The 25,810-nt window shown below is 41.8% G+C and overlaps 1 long non-coding RNA gene across 2 annotated transcripts in view; it reads right to left on the reverse strand.

Annotated features, from left to right (window-relative positions):
• Positions 1–15,382: 15,382 nt before the first annotated feature.
• Positions 15,383–25,810, reverse strand: part of LOC137155341 (uncharacterized) — an 85,641-nt gene continuing 75,213 nt past the window's right edge. For both annotated transcript variants that reach the window (XR_010920433.1, XR_010920434.1), the window contains 2 exons: positions 17,957–18,003; positions 15,383–15,926 (listed from right to left, as the gene is read on the reverse strand). This is a non-coding gene — a long non-coding RNA (uncharacterized lncRNA). The remainder of the gene's footprint in view (positions 15,927–17,956; positions 18,004–25,810) is intronic.

Consider the following 25,810-nt stretch of genomic DNA (forward strand, 5'->3'; position numbering starts at 1 on the left):
TAGGAGGACGGGTCATTCTGGCCTACCCAAGCGCGGAGGTCTGGCAGTAGCCCCCTCATGTACCGGTCAATAACAAGAATCTCAAGGACCTTCTCTGGCCAATGGATCTCCGGCTGCAGCCACTTCTATGCAAGATGGGCGAGATTGAATAGTTGTGACCGCGGAGCCTTGCCCTCCTGGTACCTCCATGGTATCTCTGGGCCTGCACAGCCGTCGTTACTCCCACCTGAGCCAGGATCTCTGTTTTTAACTGGTGGTAGTCTACTGCAGCTACTGCGGGCAGGTCATAATAGGCTTTTGGGGCTTCTCCATACAAAAAGGGGGCGAGAATACCAGCCCACTGGGCCTGAGGCCAAGCCTCACATGTGGCAACCCTCTCAAATGTGAGGAGGTATACCTCTACGTCATCCTCCGCAGTCATCTTCTGCAGATAGCTGGTGGCCCGTAGTGTTCGCATCCCATCCAGCCCAGGAGTGTGGGAGGTCAGGGTCTTCAGGTGGGCCATCACTTCTCGCAAGAGGACCCAGTCCTAGTTGGCCTGGCTGATCAGCAAGTGGTTGGTCTCTTGCTGGAGCAGCATTGATTCCTGCTGGGTGGCTATCTGAGCACTGGTGGCCTCCTGCTGGGCCACCATGGCTTGTATGAGTGCCTTGACTACGTCCTCCATTATGGCGGGAGGGTTTCTCTCTCTCTCTCTCTCCCTCTCTCTAGCCGCTGCGCACAAATCCCTCCTGACACCAGTTGTGGCGAGGTAGGCCTGTTTGGCCCTGTGGGTCTGCACTCCCTTCAGCTATGCCGGTGGTGTGGCTGGGTGGGAGCAGGGAGGGGAGCCCGGTCCCACCCTCTACCCCGGGCCCTGACCCAGGGAACCTGTGAGGAGTAGCCTCAAACAGCTTAGTCCATGGGCTACTACCTTCCCTGGGTCGCTTGTCTGCAGACCCCTGCTTGTGGTCCTCCTTCAGGATTTTGGGGGTCAGCATCCCCCGGCCTTGCCTGGATGGGCTTCTCCTTAACTCCCGTGGCTGGGTGCTGTCACAACACCCACACTAGCTCCAAGCCTTGTAGCAGCTCTACTCCACTCTGCTCCGTGCCTCCACTCAACTCCCTCTCAGCTGCCCCTGCCTGCCTGAAACAGAGACTTTTACCTGCTGTGGCAAGCTCTTTAATTGGCTTCAGGTGACCCAATTAACCTGGAGTAACCCTGGCTGTGTTACCCAGGGAACAGGGATTTGGTAAGCCTGGGGCTGATATATATGCCTTCAAGCACCCTCACCTGTTTATTTACGTGCACCCCATCCGTGGCCCCATGAAGTCGCGGGACTTCCTCGTCAACCTCCTCTTGGCCCTGGTGAAAATGGCCATCTATAACACCAGGGAGAGGAGGTTGGCAGGGGGGGCGCTCTGCGACTGTGGGGCGTACTTCTGTTCCCTTGTGCACTCCCGCATCTGGGCAGAGTTCCTCTGGGCGGCGTCTGCTGGCTACCTTGACACCTTCTGGGAGCAGTGGGCACTGTCTGGGGCTCTCTGCTCGGTGTCCCCTTCTGGTTCCCTCCGTTTGACCCTTTGACCATCACACCCCTTCCTGTTTTCTCATTTGTTATCCCCCATATTCAGTTGAGTCCTGGATCTGGTGGCTCCTCCCCTTAGACTGCGGGAGGGGCCTTTAGTGGTGGGCGGGCACACCCTCCTATAGCCGTCAGGGCTGGCCCCGTCACAGTACTTATATGAATTAAGCTTTAAAACAAGTAAGTGACATACGCAAGTAGAAGTATGTGCAGATGACATTTATGACAACTGATGTGTCTTCATTTGCACCCACTTCTATACCAATTTTTGGTTATGCTAAAACCAGTGTTAGGCCATGTCAGTTCACGTTAGATTAGCATGGCAATCTAATGGCATAATCAGCCAAAAGGGGCACAAAATAAAGTGAAATTAGTGTGATGTTCCAGTTAAGAAATGAAGAAACATGGAGCATATCTCCTAACAGAAGCCTGAATTAGTCAAGAGATAGTTATACGTATTTCCTTTCACAAAACATGGATTAAAACAAACATGAAAATAAAATATTAAACTGGTATGTTTTAAATTAATCAAATAACCCATCTTCCCTCTAGTCAAGGTTATAAATTTATCTTATAATTCACTTTCAATCAGTGTTTGGTCTTCACTTAAGAATCAAAATTTAGGGTACAAGCCAAAGTTCAGCTAAACTTAAAAACTACAGATTATTTACCATAAAATTATCAACTGTTTATAACATATTGGGCTGAGTATGTCCTCATTTACTTTTGTGCATCTTTATTGCAGGAAGGTAGAATATGGCTGTTTATTCCAAGAATTACTCCAATAATATATTTACAAAATTTCCTTCTTCTTTTGATATAAGAAAAGTTGGCATTAATGCAATAATAGGAGTTAGGAAAGAATGCTGCCAGGTCTTTCTGTAACTGCACAAAAAGTTTGTTTTACTCAGCATCTTCCTCGGAGCATCAGGTTAATCAGAACCATGCGTCACCTAGGATAAGAGGCACTGCAATCAAAGCTCTCTCTCATGGGGTAAAAATTTCAATCACGTTAAACTGTTCCAAATTACATGTTCTGATTTTGTATTTTAATTGTTTACCACTGAAAGCTATATTAAGGCAGGTCATTTGGATTTCAGATTGGTTTAAGATTAATAGAAAGTAAAGACACTAGCTATTATTAGCCTAAGCAATAGGATTGAGGCTTTCATTTCATTTTGCATCTGAAAACAAAAGCTTGAATCAGAACGTTAATGGAATTCTTCATGAAAGGAGTTAAAACATGACAAGCTCCGAAACAGACTGCATAGCTTGGCGTGTTTAATTCCTGCTGCTCTGAAGTTAGACCGTACCTCACAGCATCAATGTGTTGTCATGTGTTCTCCCAAAAGGAGATACTTTTTTGGCAAAAAATACAAAACAAACCCTGAGATGTGACAGGTTATCCCTATATATTCATAACCACCCCAGATAGGCAAGTATAATGAGTTCTGTATGCAGTCAAACCTAAAGGCCCTGATAAACATCACTCAGCCTCCTTGAACTGAGTTTTCAAAATCAGTCTGATCCATGAGTCACACCTATGTTCTCACAGCAATTGGGGTTTTTTTCTCTCAAACCTGCTATCATTCATAGTTTTCCCTACAGATTACGAGAATACTGTTACAGCATCTTCTGCATCAACAACCTCCATTACAACAGCATCAGCATCCATGACTATTCCAAGAATTTTGTGGACAACCAATCAGTTAAAATTACAAAGTAGCTCTGATGTCTGTGTCCAATTCCTCAGTTTTATTAGGGAAGCACAACAGTCACCAAGTCCATCTTGATTACATTAAGGTATATCTTTCTCCTCAGAAGATTCTTATCCAATACAGCGCTAGAGTCACTAACCCTGCCTAGCAGCTACTGAAGTTGATATGGGGAAACACTAAACTGTTTTCAAATGGTCTGTTCATCATGGATATTTTAAATAGAAATGCAAAACTGATCACACTCATTCCATGTAGTTGTATTGAAGTTGTATAAGTGGGATATTATCAGTTATTCCGAATAACGGCTCTGTTAAACAGGCTTAATAGAAGAACTCTTGTACAATACATGGAAAACTATTTGCACTGTTTACAGCATAATTACAAACATTCCACTTGTTTTAAGAGTAGTAAGCACTGACACTGCATTTTGTGGGCCAGATTTTTCTGCTAGCATAACTCCACTGAAACCAACAGCTGCAAAGTGTTTGGTTATAGATGTTCAAGTTGGCTATATATGTTATGGAGATTTACCCTCAACACCCCTTTGGGAGTTATGTCAAGCATTATCTCTATTACACAGTTGAGGTAACCAAGCAAATAGGTTTAATATGAGTTGGTCAAAGGTAACAGAGGAATCACACAGGAATGGAAATCAGAAACTACTCACTCCCAACCTGGCCTCTTAGCACTACATTTGTTGATGCATAACCATTTGATCAGCATGTGTTTACTCATCTTGAATTGAATTACTTATATTTTAATCCATGAAATAAGTGTCTAAATAAAAGGTATTGAATGAAAGGGGCAAATAAGCATTTTAATGAATGTTAAATTGATTTGACCATCCCATTTAGCAGGTTGCTAAATGGGCAATGAGACTGGGTTGTTCTTAACAGATTACATGCTTCATCCTTTTCATTTTGCAAGGCTCCCCAGTGCATCACATCATGTGTACATTATAGAAATCAATGACACTGCAAATTGCCATTTGTTATAGTTCAAGGTATATATCCCTTAAGGCAACTGACTACTGCCAATCTGTTCAGTATTTGTCAACCACAAAGAAAAAAAAAAAAGCTTTAGCTCTGGTTTGGAATAAGCATGTGTTACACTTGGGTAGAGTTTTGTATAATTCATAGGGAAGCTCACCCTTCTGCAACACACCAATTTAATTTCTGCAAAACAAGGATTTTATTGTTCGAAGTTTAACCATGCCTCAGTTTCCATGCTTGGTACTCTAGGAACTGCTGTGAAGCCTGGCAAACAATCCCCTAGTTCATGGACTTTCTGGCTGCATGATCTGTCCTGTGTTGAGGAGGCAGCTATTGGTGGGTCCTAATACTCTGCAATATCCCCTTCAGTGTTTGTGGAAGTGAGGGGAGAATGTCTCACACATGCACAGACAGCAAAATACTTTCAGAGAGCCAAAGCCTTGGTGTCTGGAGCACCAACATAAGTAACTGGTTTTGTTTCCTGCATTTTGTAGCATAACATGGCTTGTACTGTTGTAAGGGGAAGTAAGAAAAGAGCTAGATGACAAATGAATGCTCTGTCATTGTAGCCATGTCGGTCCCAGGATATTGAAGGGACAAGGTGGGTGAGATAATATCTTTTATCTCTTCAAGAACAGCTCTGTGTGGCTCAAAAGCTCATCTCTCTCACCAACAGAAGTTGGCCTAATAAAAGATACTACCTCACCCACCTCATCTCTCAAATGAATGCTCAATGAACAGTGGAGCAGGAGAAAGAAGAGCAAAGGATCAAGCTGGTAACTAGGCACGTAACACTAAGTTGCATAGGGAGTGCCGTGCATACAGGAGAACATGTGCTTCAAGCTTAATACAGAATTCGGGCAAGTTTTGGTAGATTGCACTAAGCTAGTTATTAAACTGTAACTTTGGCACAGAAAAATATTTTGTTGGAAAGTCTGATTTTTATATTAGCTCTCTTAAACTTTTAAAATGTACAGTAAGTCCCTCTGTGTAATACAGAACAAGGACATTAGAAAAGAATGGGGGGAAAACTAGTTACAATTCAAAAGAAAAATGTTACAGTCAGGCCAAGACATTAAGAAAACACTATTTTAGGCAATATAATTGAAAGCAATTGTTTCCCTCAATTTGAAATCACGTTTTCCCAACACAGTTAACTCTGAGCATACAAATTTCTTTCAAAGGCAAAACACTGAATATGGTTCAGCATGTTTATCTGCAAAACAGTCAAAAGCAGTAAATAACTAAGGATATTTCTTCACGGCAAACTTGCCGCTGTCAGATCGATTCCTCGGGATTGATTGAGCAGAAGTGGAGACTTGGTCAATCAATCCAAAAATCAACTTAATAAATCCACCCCTGGAAAAAGAGTAACACTGCGTCGACGGGAGGGCATTGCCCTTCAGCGCAGCATAGTGGGGACGCCACAGTAAGTTGAATGTAGGAAGTCGTCAGGAGATATGCAAACTACGTTATGTAGCTTGCGTATCTCCTGTCGACTGCCGCCGAATTTTGCGGTAAGCGTAGACCAGGCCTAAGTGTCTTTGCTATCAGTACTGGATGGGTGAACTGTCACTGGTTAAGCACCGCTGCTGCTTTACTATGGCTATAGTGAGAATTTAGAATCTTTAGGTATTATTTTTGGGGAAAACAGTAGGAAACATCCATTGCACAAATCTGATATTTACAATATTGGATATGTTATCCCATCAGTGTGTATACACATGGACCCATTCAATTATAGGGGATACATATGCTCAACAGGAGAGTACTTATTAATTAATATATTCAAGGTAGCTGTGAAAAATGTTTCAGAGAGAATCTGCCAAGATGATCTGATCTGATGCTGCATTCCAATGAGGGATTATCCACACTAGCAACGCAATGCTGAAAAGCTGGTAATTCTAGTTTGGGAAAACAAATGTTGTTCTCTTCAACTAGCATTTCCATCTTAAGAGATGGAGAGAGAACATTATATCTGTTTCCCAACACATTAAATTTAGATGCTTTCCAAGGACCAAAATGAAACATCATTGGTTTTAGTATGATAAAGCCAAATGGAGTTATGTTGATTTTTGCCATCTAAGGATCTTGCTGATGGTTTAAATTTACCTGCTTTGAGATGATTCACGTAGTAGAATCTGCTCTCTCCCAGAAGATGATGTAATGCTATTCCCATCTTGAAGCAACACAAAATCCAACATTCATTAACCCCACAATTACCAGTCTGTCAACATTGCTTTGCTAGTGTTAACAATCCCTTATTTGAATGCAAGAAATGATCAGATCTTGTTTCTGTTAGAAACTTAGCCATCTTTCACAACTATGTTGAATGTGCAACTTCAATAGAGCTACACCAAGGGTCTGGCCCCAAAGTGCAAAACTAGTTCTGCTTATAGACAAAAATTGGCATCCAAATACTTAGCAAAGTGTTTTTGGTGCAGGGCAATTCAGAATTGACAGGTAAGCATGGGAATCTACAGCTTTGACAAAATTGCCAAGTAAGATGAGTAAAAATTGCAATACTGTTGCTTTATGAATGAAAACTTAACTATCACAGCTCTAGTCATAATCCTTGCTACTATCAATCAGGTCATGACAGCAATGCGCACCAAAAAGATTTGATACCTACCCAACAAATTTTGCTTTGTATGAAATCTAAAACAAATTAAACATGGCTTTGCACACTGATCTGGGATGGTTAGATCTAAGATCATGGATCACATAGTTTTCCCAGAATGTGACTGCTGTACAATATATGATGGGGCAGTTCGGGATTCAGTGCACTAGTAAAGCAGAATCATATGTAAGGCAGTATATTATAGTATTCTGATCAGAGTTAAGACTACAAGGGCCTCTATAATAAAATAAAGTAACTATGTAAGTTTAGCATAATGATTCAGACAGCTATACAAAGCATATGCCCAGTGTCTGTCTCCCATGGTAGTTTAAATATCTCAAGCTCATGGTTTGCAATTCAAAGTGCAATCTTGGAAGCATCTTGCTATGAACACACTTGTGCCAGAAGCCTTCAGGGGGTCTTATGTTCTGTTCTATAAACATAACCTGTTCGAGGGTGAATCATGCTTGGGGGCCTGTGTACTCCCTTTAAAAAATCCAGACCTAATTTAATTTAAAATGAAATTTTAAGTTATGGTGACAGAATGAAATGCAAATAGTTTTCTAAGTGATCCATTACTTCGGTTATTTGGAAAGCCTAGATTGATGTTACATAGCTCTAAGCACACAAAAGCAGGCCTCATTTTTAATTTTCCGTCAACATACAGAAAAAATAGACCTCAAATGAAGCTTCACTAGGCTTAGCAGAACTTTTGTGACCTTTAGGGTATGTCTACACTACAGCGGCCAGTGTGGCCCAGCTATGGCATGGCAGCTGACACTTCCTATATCAACGGAAGGGATAGGTAAATCCAAGTCTCTGAGGCAGTAGCTAGGTCAGTGAAATAATTCTTCTATAGACCTTGCTATGTCTACAATGGGAATTGGGTTGACTTAATGATGTCACACTGGGCACAAAAGTTTTCACAGCCCTGAGTGATGTAGCTAGGTCAATCTAATTTTTAGGTACATAAGACCAGGCTTTAGTTACAAAATTATCAAGTTGCTTATAAGAGAGTTAATTTTCCTCACTCACATCATATATTTCAAGTAACAAATCAAGGCATTATCCCTTAGGGTCCTGCATTATTTAGATAATAAATAGAACTCAAGACTGAAATTATTTTTATAGCAGGAAAACAAAACTGTGATAACACCAGAAATGTATTACAGTCTTTTAATTTAAAGTCTTATAGGCTCTTATTTAGCAAGACAAAAATAGATGGTAGATAATATATGTAGATTCCAGGACCTTATCCTGTGAGGTGCCAAGCTTCCTTAATTCCTATTTAATGTCTGTGGGAGTTAAGGTGCTGTGCACCCTCACAGGATTGGACACATATTTATCACGTTCCACTTAATATCAAACGTAAGCCCATTCTCTTAACTAGGATATTTTAAGCAGTGGGTCAGGAGGACGAAGAAGAGAGTGAAAATAGGTTTATCATCATGGCCCTTGAAAGGCTAAAGTGACACACAATAGCCCTGAAAGTGTTCTCTACCTAACCTGAAAACATTAACCGTTTTCTCATTGGCACCTATAATTTAGGTAATTTTTTCTAAGGAGAGCACTTGCTGCTCTTTGCTTTCCTCACAGTATTTTAAGATGTATACTAGTCTGGGAAATGGAACCATTTGCAGCAAAGCCATATCCTTTAGACTTGTAGAGGCCAGATGGTATTTGGGCTGGGGAGTTCCATGGAGTTCATGAGAAGGGAAGAAGAAGCAGGCAGGCCCGCTGATGGGGAGAGCAAAGGGGGTAATTGCCCAGGGGCCAGTAATTTTAAAAGGGGCCAGGCCATGGGCGGTGGTTGAAGCTTCCCTTCAGGGCAGCTAGCTCCCTGTTCTGCCTCTTCTGCCTGTGACCCCCCACACACTCCATTCCGCCCCAAACCCCGCCCCCTCCCTTGTTTGGCCCCCTCCCCACTCTCAGCGTGCATCCCTCCCTCCTTCCCACTGCCACTTGCTGTGTCCCTCTTCTCCCCCTCTCATTCAGCTCCCTCCTCTCTTCCACACTCCCCCCACCCCTCCCAAGGACCCCACAGATAGCACACGCTGCCCCTTCTTGAGCCAGCTTATTTATTATGTGCCATGAAGATTCCTGGGAGGCTGAGGAGGTATCTGCTACTCAGCTTCCCGTATTCATCAGTCATCTCCCTGAAGAGTGCAAAGGAGCTGGGAAGCTGAGTAGCAGATACCGCCTCCTCAGCCACCAGGGAACCTGCATGCGCGTAATAAATAAGCATAAACTTCCAGCAGAAGCCCACTCCAATTTGTTTAATACTGGTGCTGTAACTGGGGCAGGGGGAAAGTTAACTAGATCAAGCAACACTACAATTTATGCATAATGTGTTATCAATAGGATAAAAAGTAGTGTTGTAAACCTCAGCCATCCCTTTCTAGGGGGGGGGGTATTGACTGTTCTGCGCTGGGGCCCAGAATTACTATCGGCGGGCCTGGAGGCAGGTCTCACTTTCCTGCCACAGAGGGGCAACATGTATGCAGTGGTTTCTATGCTCTGTGTTACAGTTCAAGGCAACTGCACCTGAATTCCTGCTCTGTGGTCCACCAAGGGCACCCACTTACCTCTCTTGGGCAGAGACTTGCCTTTCTCTCTCTCTCTCTCTCTCCTGGCCGGGATTTTTTCAAGCTGCACAATTCCCTGCCTATACTGTGATATTCCCAGAAAGACAGATGGCCTAAACAGGCCAAAATGTGCAGTTTGCTTCCTCTCTACAGCTCTTTCTAAGCAAGCACATTTTTTCAAAGGTGAAAGTATCATAAATAAAACATTAAGAACAATAAAAGAACCCATATACATGCTAACAATCTTACCAAAGGTCATACCAACTCCAACCTGGGGCTCTGGTAGGTGTCAATACTTCAAAACCCACAACAGGGGTTTCTCCATGCTTACTGTAGGAGAGTAAAGAGTTAAAAGCTGGACAAGTAGTCAGGCCTAAATTACAGGGAACGGGGTCAAAGCAAGGGCATACCTTGTTTCTGTTAATTGGTGTGAATTTTAGTTAGAGTCTGTTATCTCTCTTCTTCTCCTCCCTTCCTGGCCATCTGCACGGGGGACGAGTCTATCGCCATTCCTGTGCAAGGCTTTTTGGTGGGAAGAAAGCATTATCTTCCTTCTCTCCCTGGCATGCCTTTACTTCAAAGAATGTTAGTTTAAAATGTATAGGTTTTCAGATGATGTGCCTGATATCCGTATGGTAATCCTGTAAACAACAAACAGGGTCGGGTATAATTATATTCATTATGTAGTTGTTAATATTCATTTTATAGGTGTCAATGTAACCAAATGCTGAAAATGTATACATTTACATACTGTTATGGATAAAAGAATTGTAAAGTAACCCCCTCGTTGCTCAATCACGGCGTCGAGGTGGAACGAGCAGGCAATAAAGGATTCTGTCTCCCCAATCTGCCCAAGGGACAACCTGTTTGGTTATTTCTAACACTTACAAGTTCATTACCATCTCAGATTCAGAACCAGAACCCAGACTGGGCAGTTTAGCTTTTTCTTTATACAGCTCAGTCCTTTGATCTCATCCCTGGGTCTAAGTAATCAGAGGATAATGACCCACTCCTCAGGGGTAGCTTCAAAAGGCTGGTTTTTGCATAACCAGAGGGGAAATTTAATTAACTTCCTGCTAGATATTTCCCTGGATATCTATTTAACACTCTCTGTTTCAAAAATTAATTCTGATCTGGCACATTTTCAATATAGTCCTTTGAATTCTCAGACCTTAAAGCACATCTCCCCCATTAGAGAGATTACATACTATCCCAGCTCACAATAATATATAAATGTACTGCAGTAAGGCTTTTCCAAGGACACTGCAGGAAACTGCTATATCTGTCAAACACCATACACCCACTTAATCAAGGTGATGATAGTGGCCAGTCTGCCTTCTCATAGATCTTACTTAGAGGAGTATGTGTTGGAAGATTAGACTCCATCCTGCTAGGACCTGATCCAAATAGAATAAACCTTTATAACTAAAGGCCCACAGAAGCCATGTATGTCCTCTCTAGCAACTGCAGAATTAGACATTCTGGGACTATCTGCCTAAAGTTTTTATACAAGTATTTGCACTCTGGATTAAACTTGAACATGAAAATACTGGGGGACAGGGAAAACTCAATTAATTTACCAGATATTTAATTCACAAGTCAACAATTCAGGACCTGCATAGCTTTAGCTGGAAGGTAGGATTATAAGTATTTTTCTCCTATAAAGCTGTTCATGGAATTTCAAAGCTTGAATTCACACTAGTTATTATTGGTTTATCTTCAATAATGTATAAGTTTCCAAAGGGCTATGAATCACTGTAAGAGTGATTTAATTAAAAATCTATCCCTTGATTTAAGTGTGTGCGGTGTACTGGTACAAAACAAGACCTTTTCACCTACAATCTAGAGAGAGAGAGAATGTTAAATAGATGGTGTGCAACCAAACAGGCCATCAAGCCAAATCAGCTCAACAACATTCAGATTTCAAATCAAAGCCCAGTCGAACAACCCTTACTCATGAGTAGTCCAGCAAAACAGGAACTCAACTGATTTTTCTTCCCCTGTAATTTTTTTTAATATAATGGTTTAAAATCAAATGTAATGATGTAATGTAAAGAGGAATAAATATTTTTAAATCCAATCCATTGAATTTCACATCTATAATCTTCATGTACATAGGACAGTTACCGCTCATGTAGTTATCCTTTTTTAGAATTATTGCAAGCAGGGCTGTAATGATGAAAAGATCAATATAACACTTTTCTTTGGATTTACTAGGCACTAAAGGAATGTGAGTGTTTTTAAGTTCAGAATAATTTAAGATAAGCAACAGCGTAATGTTTTTATTTCCAGGTGATATGACTTAATTTCGGAGAATCACAAATAACTGTCAAAAGTTATTTTTGCTATGCCAAAGAGGTTTTGAATTTGCTCCTTTACAATATATAACTTAAAGCAAATAACAAGCAAAACAGCTATATTACATGCTCCAAAGGCTAAAGCAGAGCACTAAATCAGGACTCCTGGATCCTATTCCTGACTCACATGACTTGATATGTGACCTTGGGCAAATCACATAACTCGGTTTACCCTTGCTGTAACAGCAAGTTCTTTTACAACTGCTATGAAGCCAGCAGTTCATTTTAAAGGTATATAGCTAATATGTACTACGCACATCAGGTACAGACAAAACATCCTTTTCTCAGTACCTGACAGAACATTCCAAGAGTGTCTTTAAAAAGGCAGTTTGTATTCACTTTATTGTAGATATGCAATTTGATTGACAATTCAATAGCACCAGAATAATACTTTGCATTTAGACTGCACCTTTTCATCTGAGAATTGCAAAATTATTTTAGTGTATTTTCAGAAACCATATTGTAGGTGCCTGGAAAGCACCAAACACTTATTTTAACAAATAAATAGGAAATAAATACATCAGTTAATTAAATCTCAAACACGCCCCATAAGTGGCTGGGCTCAAGTGGGTAAACTGGGTTAAGTGACATGCCCAGCATCACATAGCGAGTCAGGCATAGCCCTGACTTAGTGCTCTGTTTAGCCTTCAGATCACACTGCTTTTTATGTAATGTAGCTGTTTACTTGTTTGAAGTTATACATTGTAAAGGAACAAATTCTAAACTTCATTGACATATCAAAAGCCATTTTGACAATTATTTATGAACGATCCTAAATTAGGTCACATCTCCTGGAAATAAAAAAGAAGTCATTTGATTGGCTAGTGTGCAATAAAATTACTTAAACATACCACTCAAATGAAGAGAAGTGACCTAGTTTAGAATGTACTTTAGGCCCCAAGGTAGGATTTGTGATGCTCTAGCAACAGAATGCTAAGGGCGGCCATACTTCATCTCCATTAATATTGGGATGCCGGTTCAGCTGAACTCAAGCATTATACAGATCTCAAAAATCCAAAACCAAACTATGGAGCCTAAAAGTAAGAGGCAGTGGAGGGAATCTGTTACATGCAAAATCATTTTCAGTCTAACAAAGATATTTAGCCGTATTGCTGTCACCATGCGCATACACTGAAAGGAATAATGGTTTTGGTATTATGGCACTCCGATCATTTAGTTCCTTGATCCACCACAGACTTCCTGCACAACCCTGGGCGGGTCAGTTCCCCATCTGTCAAATATTCTTCCTATATCCTATCCTTGGTGTTGTTTACATAGACAAAGCCCCAGGTTTTTCAAAATTTCTTTTCTCTGCACTAACTGATTTAGGAGACCAAGTCTCATTTTCAAAAGTGATTTAGACACTTAGGTGCCTAAGTCAGTCAGTTAGGCATTGCAATGCCAAGCAAAGCAATGCCTCAGTACCTTAAAAAATCTGGACCAAAGGTTTTTTGGGCCAGGGGACAGCTCCTGAGAGTTTGTTTGAGGCCTCTATCTGTATTGGGGCCTCTAGATTTACTGTAATATAAGTACTTCCGTTCACCTCCACCTTTTGAAAATATATTACCAACTCAGTTACACTAATGTACACAACAGCTGTCCATTCCATTATATTTCTGGAAATCTCAATCCATACAATTTTAGCCCTTCCATCAATTATTACTGTAATTAAGGTTACTTCACATGTAAGGGTTTAGACTGGGATTTTCTAAGGAGTTTAAGGGAATTTCTTGCCCTTAAACTCATTTGAAACACCCAGTTTTAACTGCTATTGATAGTGTATTCTAAGGAGTCTTTTTGAATGAGGCCAAACCCATCCATGGTGTGAAGCTGATGAATTACTAAAGCCACAACATGGATTAATTTTTTTCATTTATTTGAATTTACAAGTAAGCTCTTAAAGAGGACAGGTGTGAAGTGGCATATACTCCTGTTGGTTCACACAAAGCAATTGCTGAACCACACAAAATTCAAAGCTTCTGTTTGATTTGGATAAGAACAGACACTTTTTAGATTTCCAGTGTTTCCTCCTTCTGGTAAGTACAGAAATACAGGGATCGTTGTTTCTCTTGATATTTTGTCATTTTCCTTTCTCCTCAGCAGGCACCTAGATGGCATTGTGAAAACAGGAGAGAGTTAGGCCATGCGTACGCTACAGAGTTAAGCTGACTTACGTTATGTCGACGATCATAAATCACTTTCATAACATTGGTTGAGCACGTCCACACATCGCTCCTTTTATCAGCTGAGTGTGTCCACTGTCATTGCTCTTGCATCAACAGAGAGAGCATTGCATCATGGGTAGCTATCCCAGTGTGCAACTCAACACCCTCTGTCATCCTCTGCGACTGTGAGCTGTAGGAAAGGATTGCAGTGCATCATGGGGACATGCTCACTGTCTTGTGATACAGTTCTTTCCGTCCTATCATTCCATAGGCTTCCAACTTTGTTTCACACTGTTTTTCAACAGCTCCTGTAGATTGTGAACCCGGCATCTCTGCCTGACATCATAGATCTTGAGCTGCTCACTATTGTGGCGATGACCATTATGAATGCAATGTGGCTGGTCCTGCAGTATTTCGAGAGCTGAGAGACCGAGAGTGAATTGGTGATGCCTGCCCTGCTCTCTGCCATGGAGACAAATAATTCAAGATTACATCCAAGCCAGTACTGGGCTGCGGGTCTGGAGCAGCAGGGAAGTGTGCTCCAAGCCAGCCCTTCACGGAGGGCGGGGGGCGGAGGAGGCCCTGCACCTCTCAGAGCCTCCTGCACCCCCTGCCTCCTGTGTGTCATGAAGGGCCGGCGCGGCCCCCCTGCAGGCTGGTGCCCAGAGGCCTGGACCCCCCCATCCCTCCTCGGTATGCCACTGATGTGGGGTGCTCAGGGAAGGTGCATGATGCACGCACCTTTCAGAACACTGGACCATATAGAAAGCTGCACACTGGAACTTTGTTTCCATACCAGAAGATTCCAATGGCGAATGTGGAAATGCCCATAGAATTCCTTGGAGATCCTGCCTACCCCTTGCTCCCATGGCTCATGAAGCCTTACACCAGGAACCTGGACATCAGCAGCAGAGCTTCAACAACAGGTTGAGCAGATGCCAAATGATAGTTGAATGTGCCTTTGGCCAATTAAAAGGGCACTGGCGCTGTCTTTTTGGCCAGTTAGACCTCAGTGAGGAAAATATTCCCATGGTCATTGTGGCTTGCTGCACTCTCCATAATATTTGCAAATCAATCAAAGGTGAACCGCTGAGGCGGATCAGCTGGCTGCTGATTTTGAGCTGCCAGATACGAGGGCAATTAGAGGGGTGCAGTGGGAGGCTATTCGAATAAGGGAGGCCTTGAAGGAGCATTTTGACAGTAATTCCCAGTAATGTGTCTTTATGTGATGCAGTGGGCCAGGCAATGTTTACTTGCTGCCTTGAATTACTCTTGGAATGCTTGCTTCCTGATTGTTAATTGCAAGGAGCAAATATTCCTATCTATAGCCACTGTGTTTAAATGTTAGCATGGGGCAATGTATGTACAGATGAATTTCACAAGTAAAGATTTGTTTAATTTCAAAGACTCAAGTTTAACAACAGGATTAAACACAAACTTTTAGTCAAACAGGGGACATGACAAAGAAAAACAGTCTTGCTGTCAAGGCTCTCACAGCTGGGTGTAACTCCAGATTTCATTGAGAAACCACTCCCCAGGCATGGAGTGAATGGCAGTACTGTGAGGGACTGGGAACATGTGAGGAATGCGGTGGGGGAATTTGGGGAAGGTATGGACCACAGTTCTGTAGTGGCTGGAGGGGTGGTCTGGAACGGATGTGCTCGGATTGAAGGTTAATGAGGGACTGCAACATCTCTGTCTAGCCCTCCAGGAACTTTATCATCCATTCCAGCCCATGTCCTCTCCTAGCTATCCAGCCAGAGTCTCTCGTTGATTGTCTCCCTCCACGTTCTTGTTCTGCTATGTGCTGCATCTGTTGACTGCAGCACTTCGCAAAACACATCCTCCTTATTCCTCTTAGATCTGTATCTTATCTGTTGGAGGTGCTCTGGCGGTGTGGAGGAGTGGGTCTTTAATGGCACATCTGCAGAAGGCAAAGTAAAACAATGAACAGAGACATTATTGTGAGTGCAGTCACAACAATGAATCACACATCTATTACACACATCTATTTCTCAGTGTCCCTTGGCCAGCACACAGGTCCATGTGAGTCCCAAATATGGTGAGTTCACAGGGAGGGTGGGGTGGGCAAGGGGGAATGGGCAAGAAGGGACAAAAGGTGCTTTGTGGGGTTTGGGAGCCTATTCTGAATATTGGTACCCTCTTCCACAAGCTAGGGCAATTGAACCCAATATCTCACTCCTAAGGGTAACCCAAGATGCAAGGGTGCATCTCCTGCATGCGTGTGGATTCTGGCCAGCTCCGTATGCTGCTCGCCTACGTGCTGCTCTGGTCCCTGCTGGGTGGCACATCAAAGTTTCCTCCAGTGGGGGAAGAAACAAGGCAGCTCTCCCAAGCAACCTTTGGCAGAAGATTGCATAATAGCTACAGGAAAGTTTCCTAGAGAGTTCTATGGAGGATTCCTGGGACATCCCCATGTACATTAACAAATGTTTACACCATGACTCCACTGTGTAGATTGACAGGCTCTGTTCTTCATTTCTGCCCCTTATCCCTCCTGTACCATATAACAAAGTACATGAAAGCTCAGTCTCCTTTCACCTTGCAGTATCAAAGCAAAATGAACACTTGCCGGAGCTTCCCTCTCTTGCATCCTGAGGGGCCAGAGCCAGAGTGCTGGGACTGGTTAGACCCCTCCAGAGTGGAGAAGAGGTCCTGACTCACCACACCACCATACAACCCTGTCGTGTGTGCCCCACCGTCCTCCAGCTCCACTTCCTCGTCTGGATTGAGTCTGCTGGCCACTACCTCTAGTCTGCCTGAAGTATCCAGAGGGCTCATGGTGGTGGAGGTGAGGTCACCAACAAGGATGGCATGCAGCTCCTTATGGAAGGAGCATGTCTTCGGCACCACACCACACCACAGCCACAATTGACCTCCCTTGCCTTCTTGTACAACTGCCTTGGCTCCTTGATTTTAGTACAACACTACTGAGTGTCTCTCTTGAGCCATTTGTCGTGCATGTCATTTGCAATCAGCCTATAGGTATAGAAATTCTTATGGCTGGTGCAAAGCTGCAACTGCACAGCCTTCTCTTCTCCATATACTCAGCAGATCCAACAGCTCTGCTGTGCTCCACGCAGGAGAGGTTCTGGTGTGTAAAGCCAGCATGGTCAGCTGGGAAGATATTGTGTGAACACAGAACAAACAGGAAGAGGAATTAAAAACATTCCCAGGCCTTTAAATGGGGGATGGGCGTATACTTGTGTACCTTCAGGATAGCAGAGTTCAAACTGCTGACCAGAGCAGTCATGATGGGCATTATGGGACACCTCCTGGAGGTCAATTAGGGCAACATGACTAAGTGTGATGTCTACACTGACATTGTGTAATTCTAACTATGTCACAAAAAGCTCTATGCCACTCATCAAGGCGGTTTTATTTTGTCGGCATAGCAGGGAAGTTATATCAATGTGTACACCTCCACTGCTTTGTCGACGAAAGCTGAATTTTGTTGACAAAACTGGATAGTGTAGATAAGGCCTTAGTTGAAGTGTTAACCAGCTTTTTGAACCTCCATACAACTCTGAACTCAGTTCCGGGCAACAATTCTGATTTTTTCCAAACTAGCTCATCAAGCCCCAATCCTAAAATTACTTTCTATGGCAAATGCCAGCCTAAAAATGCCTTACAAAACAGAATAACACCTCACATCCCCACATTTTGAGATAGGAAAACTGTGGCAGAGAGAAATATTGACTTGACAAAGGTCACAGGAACCAATAGTGAAACCAGGAATTGAACCCAGACCCTCTGACATCTGGTCCGATACTTTAGTCCCAAAACCCTCCTTCCCCCTCCATGATTTTGTACCTTGTATAATTTGCACAAGAACCTTGCTGATGGTAGCCTGTGAGTTGCAAAGCATCTTGCTTTTCCTTAGGCAAAGCAGCTGTACCTGAACTCAGATTTTTTTTTAATTCTAATTTTTACCTTTGCTTTAGCTTCCAGTGGAGAAAAATCCTTCAGAGTAGAGAAATCTGTATAAGAGGGGAAAAAATACAGATGTGAAGACACAACAATTACATGTGATAAGGACTATTTTTGAGAGTACCTTTTTAAAAAAAGAGAAGGGTAGAACAGTTTTGTCAAAAGGAGTATATTTTTTATTATTGTTATTCCTTTTTTATTCTCCTTTTCATCAGAAACTTTGATCATAATAAACAGAATCCAGTAGGTTAAGTACAAAATAAGGCATCAAGGAATATAAAATACAGAGGAAAAATGTTTAGCTTTAAAGAGAATGTTTAATTTGTTGCAGGATAGTGCTTGGTTTTTGTTAGAAGTAACTTATTTTGATACTTGTAAAATCAGTCGGCCTGCACTATTGTTTATAAATCTGAGAGGTTCTTCTTCCATCTCATCAAATCCATGGTGTGCACCACAGAGCTTTAAGGCTAGATTGTGACTTTAGATACATCCCATGTGCACCACTCTCAGAGCAGTTGCTGGGCAACACAATTCACACTTCTGTCCAAATTCTTTTCCCACTTCTTCCTTGCTCAAAGAAGTGGCGTAGTTATTTGCTGCTGGCCTATTACCAACAGCAAATTACCACATACACAGTACCCCCACTATGGTGGATCAGCTCAGCTAGACAGTGAGCAAGAAGGGTTGAGTCAAGGCTATGCCCATTCCCCACCCACCTATTTCTAGATAGATAGGAAGTCAGCCAACAAACAGCTTGCAGCATACTTACACCTACTTGCCATTGGCCCAACATGTAAGTAGTCCAAGCAGGAATACAAGGGGAGTCTATGACGTTCCCCCTCTGCAATCTGGACTGGTGTGTAGCTGTGTCACCCCAATTCCTCACTCCTGGGCCCCAACTTACTCCGCTTTGCTGTGTGAACCACCCACTCCTGGGTCAGTCCATACCCAGCCTCCTGCGAGTAATCAGTACCTGGCCTAGTGAAGGAGTGCTTCTGGTCAGCCACTCATGGGATAGACCCCCAGTCCTAGATACCTCCAGTCCTAGTCCCGGAAACTGCCATCTTGCAGGGTTGCTGCACACTGCACCGTGCAAGTTAATTTACATTTGTCCATCAATTTATCAAAGAAATTGATATGCACCAGCTCTGTCACTCTGAGTCTTTGCACACACTCAATCCACATGCACTGTTTCAGATAAAACAAACAAGTTTATTGACTACAGCAATATTTTAAGTGAATCTAAGTCAAATTAATATAAATAAAAAGATTAATAATGAGTCAAAGAGTTAATCGCAATTAACTAAAAGATAACTCGTATCCTAAACTAAGAATAATATTTCAGTCTCTTTCAATCTATGACATTAGTTTACCACACAGGCTGGTTGTGATGCATCTAGCAACCAGGCTCTCCCCCCACCCCCTCCACGCCCCGGGGGTAATTGCCAGTGTTTGATGTTGCTTGGAAGATAGATTCCAGGGGAGAGCCCTGAGACCAAGATGCCTCTTCTTTTTAAGAAGTTTCCTCGACACCCCCTGGGGTCAGATGATGGTCCATGTTCGGCATGATTTTTCCCTCTTGAGCCAAAGTGCTCAAATGTGCTTAGGCCAGTCCATTGTTCCTGTATGCATGCTTCTGCAGGGCATGTACTTTCAGCTTTGTGTTTGTCTGCATCTGTTCAAGCCATGAGAGAGACACATTTGGGGATATGACCTAGCAGAGTTTCATATCTGTACATATGTATGACATTGCAGGAAACATGCTACCATAACAATAATGTTCAGTACATAATGAGCATTCCAGAAACGCCTTACATGGCATACTTTGCATCAGACAATACACCGTTACACTGTACGGGTGAACATGAATGATACACAAACCACTATAACGGTGTACATGGGGTATAGCGTGTCACAGAATCCCTTTCATCCCCCTTTGCTCATGTGAAGAACTATGTAGGCCAAGTCACAGTCCAGCCTTTAATTCCTGTAACAAGATGTAGAATGTTTTCCATCTGACTAACAACTAAAAATGATCAATGAGATTTTAGGGAATTTTGTAGAGTTCTCCTCCCCCCACCCCCCCCAGTCTCCTCCATTTCTAAGTAGTTTTCTCTGGACTGAGTTGCACTCATATATTTTGTTCCGTGTGACTGATTTCATTTTTAAATTTCTTGTAGTAATTATTTCATTGCTATTGTGGTTTCTAAAACTCCCCTACGCTAGATTGGTATTCAGATTATTTGACTCTAACTCTTCCAGTTAAGCCCTTCATACTGAAATCCCCTCTATGCATATGTTTCCATTTCTCCAGGTTTTTTTCATGCCTCTTGCATACAGACACCATGGAAGTTTCCCCTATGTGATGGTCTAATTACTTGCCGGATGTTTCCTGGTTTATTTCCTGAATTTTCCTTAAATCTGTTTCTTCCCCTTAGACTTTATGGAATCATTCCTCAACTAGGTTTTCCTGGCTTTGCTTGAAATACACTTCATTTCAGCTGCTTTTTCTTCTCTTTAAAGGCCTCTGTACAGACACCCCAATATGCTTGTCCCTTCCGCAACCCAGATGCCTGTCATTAAACTCTCCCCACATCCTGGGCCAAATTTAACACCTGCTATAAGTAAATGCAACTTAATCAATTAAATGGAGCTTATATCAAATCTCAGTTTGCATCCCTCCCTCTACACTATAGAGTAATTTAATATCTGTTCAGATGTATTCTGTCCCACATGTTACAAATAAAGGCTTAATTGTTTAAGAACTCCTTTCTGCTTAACACTTCCTCCACACCAGCTCAGCCATGTTTCCTGTCTCCTTGCTCATCACTCCCCCTAACCTTAAATATTTTACTTGCAGTATCAAGGTCTGCTCTTAAATTCCCTCTTAATTCCCCAAAACTCATTTGTAGATCTACTCAATTTACAAAAAAAAAAAAGAAAAAAGAAAAAAAAAAGACACCACCATATTTTATTGTCTAAAGTAAGAAGCTAACAACCGCCACAGCCTGTAACCCATTAATTGCACACAGCTCTGCCAGTGAAATTGAGCTCTGCTCTGAAATAACCTTTTGTATGATTGGCAATAAGAGTCTCCTGGGCCGAGGGCTCACTGCTAAGTGTGCTCAACTGTACAGAAATTTTGAAGTGTGAGCCCTAACTGCTGAAAAACCTATTCATTGGTCCAAGCTGCTTTTCAAGGGATAGCTTCCTTAGCAACAACGGAGAGCTCTTACAGTAACTTCCTTGGGGAAATACATTACGCAGCATTCATTAGTGGTTAGACCAGCACTGCTGTCAGGAGATCTAAATGCTATTTCCCCACTGCCACTGACTCACTGTGACCTTGGGAAAGTAAAATTTTCTGTGCCTTACTGTTCCAAACCATAAAAGAGGAATACCACCCACCCGCATTGGCAATTATAAAGCACTTTGAGCGCCTCAGCTCATTTCAAGTGCAAGACACACTTCAGCCTTGCCTTTGCAAATATAACACAACACAGCATGCACATGTGTTGAAAAAAAACCCCTACAGTTTTCCAGTGCAAAGGGGAGGGAAGAAAGAACGAACCACAATCATAGGACTGGAAGGGACCTCTAGAGGCTGGATTAAGTATTATCTAGACCATCCCTAACCAGCTCTTTAAAACCTCCAATGACAGAGATTCCATGGCCTCCCTAGGCAATTTATTCCAGTGTTGATGTAAGAGCTGCTAGTACTTAATGTGTTTCTGGATGATACTCAAACACCATAGTGGTGAAGTCCGTATAAGAACCTGAATAGAAGAGATGAAAGGCACTATATAAGTTCTAAACCCAAACCAGCACCACCGCCATAGAAATAGTTCCCTGTAATGCTGCTGTTGTGATGTACCATTTCCACACAATATTCCTCTGGGGCAGAGGCCTAATACCTTTAGCTTTTTATGATGTCATGCTGCTTTAAAAATAAATATTAATTCCTCTTAATGTGCTATTTCATTTGAGATCGCCTCCTACTATGGTATATCCAATCCACACAAAATGCCAGACAGATTTGGTTTGCAAGAGCTACAAGCTGCACGTACTAACGTTTACATTAACTTGCATCCATATCTCAAAACAGGTTGGTTGATTAATGGTAGTGCAGGCAGAGAGAAAAGAGAAAAGAAATATAGGCTCTTTTTCATTCAATAGATTTTACTTTCATATAAGATACTCAAGGCCCTATTTACAAACTAACAGCTAATGCATGTCCACGCTAAAGAACAGATCTTGTGGGATTTATATTCCAGCAGTATTTAGAAAGATTTGTGCATTAAGATGAATCTAGAGTCACATCCCTCTCCTTTCTCAAACTTTGTTTGGATCCTGAACTGGCTTACACTTAGATCTAAGTCATGAAGGATTGTTTGTTTTTTTTAAAATACCTTGGGTCTGATTTTTCCTCACTCCTACAGACATGAATTAAATGGAGGTATTCCTGATTGACAGAGACCTGAGAGGAGAAGTCAGTCCTTTAGCCTTCAGGACAAAGACTATCACAAAACTGTCTAGTAAAGAGGGGTAGATTTCTCAGGTAGCCTAATGGTCTAGAAGACTCCAGAACTGACACATCCGCCAAAACTAACCTGTCTTGCAATGAACATTTTTTATAAACAACAGGAAATGAATTTTTAGCAGCTGAAGATGGGTGATTTAAACAGTGAGTGTTTTAAACACAATTGTCCCAATGTTTGCCAGGGTGCTTAAAAATAGACATTTTCCAAGCCTGGTCTTTTAAGATAAAGAAGCAGGGAAAACTGAGCCCTGTTGTAAAATGGTGTAACTTCAATGAAGTCAATAGAAATGCTCTGCCCTATCCCAGGCTCATTGAAGCCCAATATCACCCTATACATTGTGGAAATATCAGAATAACAGGGCTGACATCTGCCACAATGATAGGGAAAGTGCATTACTCTTTTTACAAAATACTAGAACACTGTAAAAATAGCCTCTTGGTAGTTCAGCTTTGTGGAGGTGGAGACAGAGTAGACATTTTTCATAACTGACTTAAAATAGTCTAGCATCAGTATTTTAATGGATAAATGATTGACAAGTTTGTGCCTATAAAAGGATCACTAAAAATAGACATCTGTCAGCAGGTTTGACAGTCTTTCAATGTAAAGAGTATGAGGGTTATAGCAAAGAAAATGTCTTCATAAACAGAACTCACCAATCTCATGTCATACAGCAGTAAACAAGGGACCCACTGGAATCTGAAATTTTCAAGGGAAGCTCCAAAAACCTGAAGCGAAGTAGATTATCAAATTGATTTTCTTCCTTCATTAAAAATCAAAACATCTGTTGATGTAACCTGTTTTTATTATATAACTGTGTAATTATATAATATGTTGAATTACTCACAGGGATATACTGATGATATAGCTGATGGGCACTGAACCTAATCTAGTGGTGCCCCAAATGGATTTCTGGCAATGGACTTTTTGTTGAAATATCCTGTACCATGGAGTTCACAGACCAACAAAAGCCTCATGTAGATAGGAGATTAATTCAGACACTTTTCCCTGACACCTTATTAAAACTGAAGCATGTGCAGGTTTTCTTTACATCAGTTATTATTCACTATGATTATTAGGCTTACAACTGACAGTTACCACTGTTCATCCCAAATGTCCAGGGGTAATGGGCTGGTTATATCAACCACCAGCAATGAACCCTAGCTCAGAGGCACCTATAGGGATGAAGAGAAACTGTCCTGAGCATGCTCAGGGTTTTTATTCTGCACATAAGAGGAGAGAACTGCTAATCCTTGTGCTGGAGTAGAGGCTTTCCAGGTCTTAAACTGCAGGTTGGTCAACCCCCAACGAAATATCAGAGGAAAAGATTAGGGGATAGCAGAGAGGCTGTGGGGGAAATTTCTAAGGGCCTCCTCCGCAAGTTTGATTGTGCCCGACACAGCCTTAACTGTATAAAATCAATAGCAATGTGTCCATACTAAAAACTTAGGCTCAACGAGGAGTGCAGAGTTACAAAGTTCCATTTTCTAGTCTACCCAGTCTACAGTCTACCCAGCTGAGTGCTAGTTGTGTGCATGTGAAAGGGAGAGCAACATATAGGTATGCACTTACACTGCCATTGCAATTCAAGATTTGCGAACCACATCCCAAAGATCATTACAACGATAACTGAAAGTAAAACAAAGGTTTTGCTGCTGGGCTAATGCACAGAAGAGAGAGCGAGTTCAATTAAATACAAAAAGAGAATTCACCACCCAACATTTACAATGCTGACAGAGACAGAACTGCTCTGTTTTGAAAGACAATGGCCCAAATTCATGCCCAGTGGAACTCTATTGACTCCAATTTCAAAAAATCAAATAGAGTTGCACTAAAATGAATTTGGGCCAATCCCAATAGATTCACTAATTCAGACACTGAAATTTGGAGAAACCGACTGCCAACTCCCAAGGAAAGGGAAAGGGAATGGAACTGGATCATTGGACAGTGTTTTGGGACTACATCAAAACTCAGGAGGGAACCTCTTAAGGAGAGCCCTACCAGATGGACAGCAGCCAAGTCCTACAATGGCAATCTTATTCCCTAGGTATTGAGGGACCAGTGTACTCCTATCATATATTTGCTCTGTACCTTGCTTTCTGTCCTTGCCATCAAATAAAATGGAAAGCTAAAAACATGTAATGATTACCCAGTAAACAGTAAGGATTAATGAAGTTATGCTTAGTTTCCAAAGAATATAGATTTGTACGTTTGGCAAAGAAGACAGAAAATATAGCCAAGATTTTCTGAAACGCCTTGTGACTTTGGGTGGCCCACCTGAGATTCATTTGCAGAAGCAGGCACTTTGTGAAAGTCTGGCCCCTTTAAGGCATCTCAGATTGGGCACCCGAAAAACATTAGTCACTTTTGAAAATCTTGGAGTGAGACTGGTTACTTAAAGTTTATCAAAGACTAAAAACCAATACAGTTTGGTCTTTAAGTTCTGTGCACCATCTAAAGTCCAATTTTGCAGAGTAGTTTCTGAATTTTTGGTGCTTTTATTTTCAGGAGAATTCATTTTTGAACTGATTAATGGTCAGCCTAACATTTAAATTATTTATGCTTCATTCTTCATAAAACTGGCAAATTGCCATTCCTTCCCACTCCAATTAATGACATTGCTGAATAGGCAAAGGCTGCATTGTATTCTACAGCACAATCAACACACGTGCTTAACATTCAAATCCTAAGCACAAAAGTTTACAATAAATATAATTACTAACTGACCTGATGAAGGTTTCTCTTAACCCTATGATCCATGAGAAAACATAGGCTGCACTATGCAGTAATTGGTTATCCCAGGATGTGGATGGGAAATGAAAGATGTTGCAGTGGGGGTTAGCCGTTTATTCTGTGAGAAAGAATTTTAAATTTGGCATAGGTATTTGTATCTAAGCCCAGTTTAAAATTGTTTCTCCCAGAATAAAAGGCTAGTGTAATCCCCAGTGGTTTCCTGGTCTCAACCATTTCCTAGTTATTTGTTCATATCATACAATATGTTGTAGCTAAATTTGCCAATATGGCCAGGAGAGGTTCAGGACTGGACAGGAAGAATGGTGCAGGTGCATATGTAAAGCCATGTGATAATGTTTGCATAGCGTCCCCATTTGTTCTGTCTGTTGGTAGCCACAGCTATAAATTCTTTAACCTTCATGAACATTATGACAAAGACAAGTTATTTTGTATGCTGTGCATGCAAAAAAATAGAAAAAATGTCTTTCAATGAATACACAATACCCACAGCATTTTACTGGCAGAGAGTTAATAATCTTGGTACAAAGTGGCAGAATTTCATTTACTGACCTACCTAGTTAGACCT

The sequence above is a fragment of the Emydura macquarii genome, unplaced genomic scaffold (assembly GCF_026122565.2).
Source record: "Emydura macquarii macquarii isolate MOO-44397 ecotype Brisbane River unplaced genomic scaffold, CSIRO-AGI_Emac_v2 contig_1348, whole genome shotgun sequence".
Classification (NCBI taxonomy): Eukaryota; Metazoa; Chordata; order Testudines; family Chelidae; genus Emydura; species Emydura macquarii.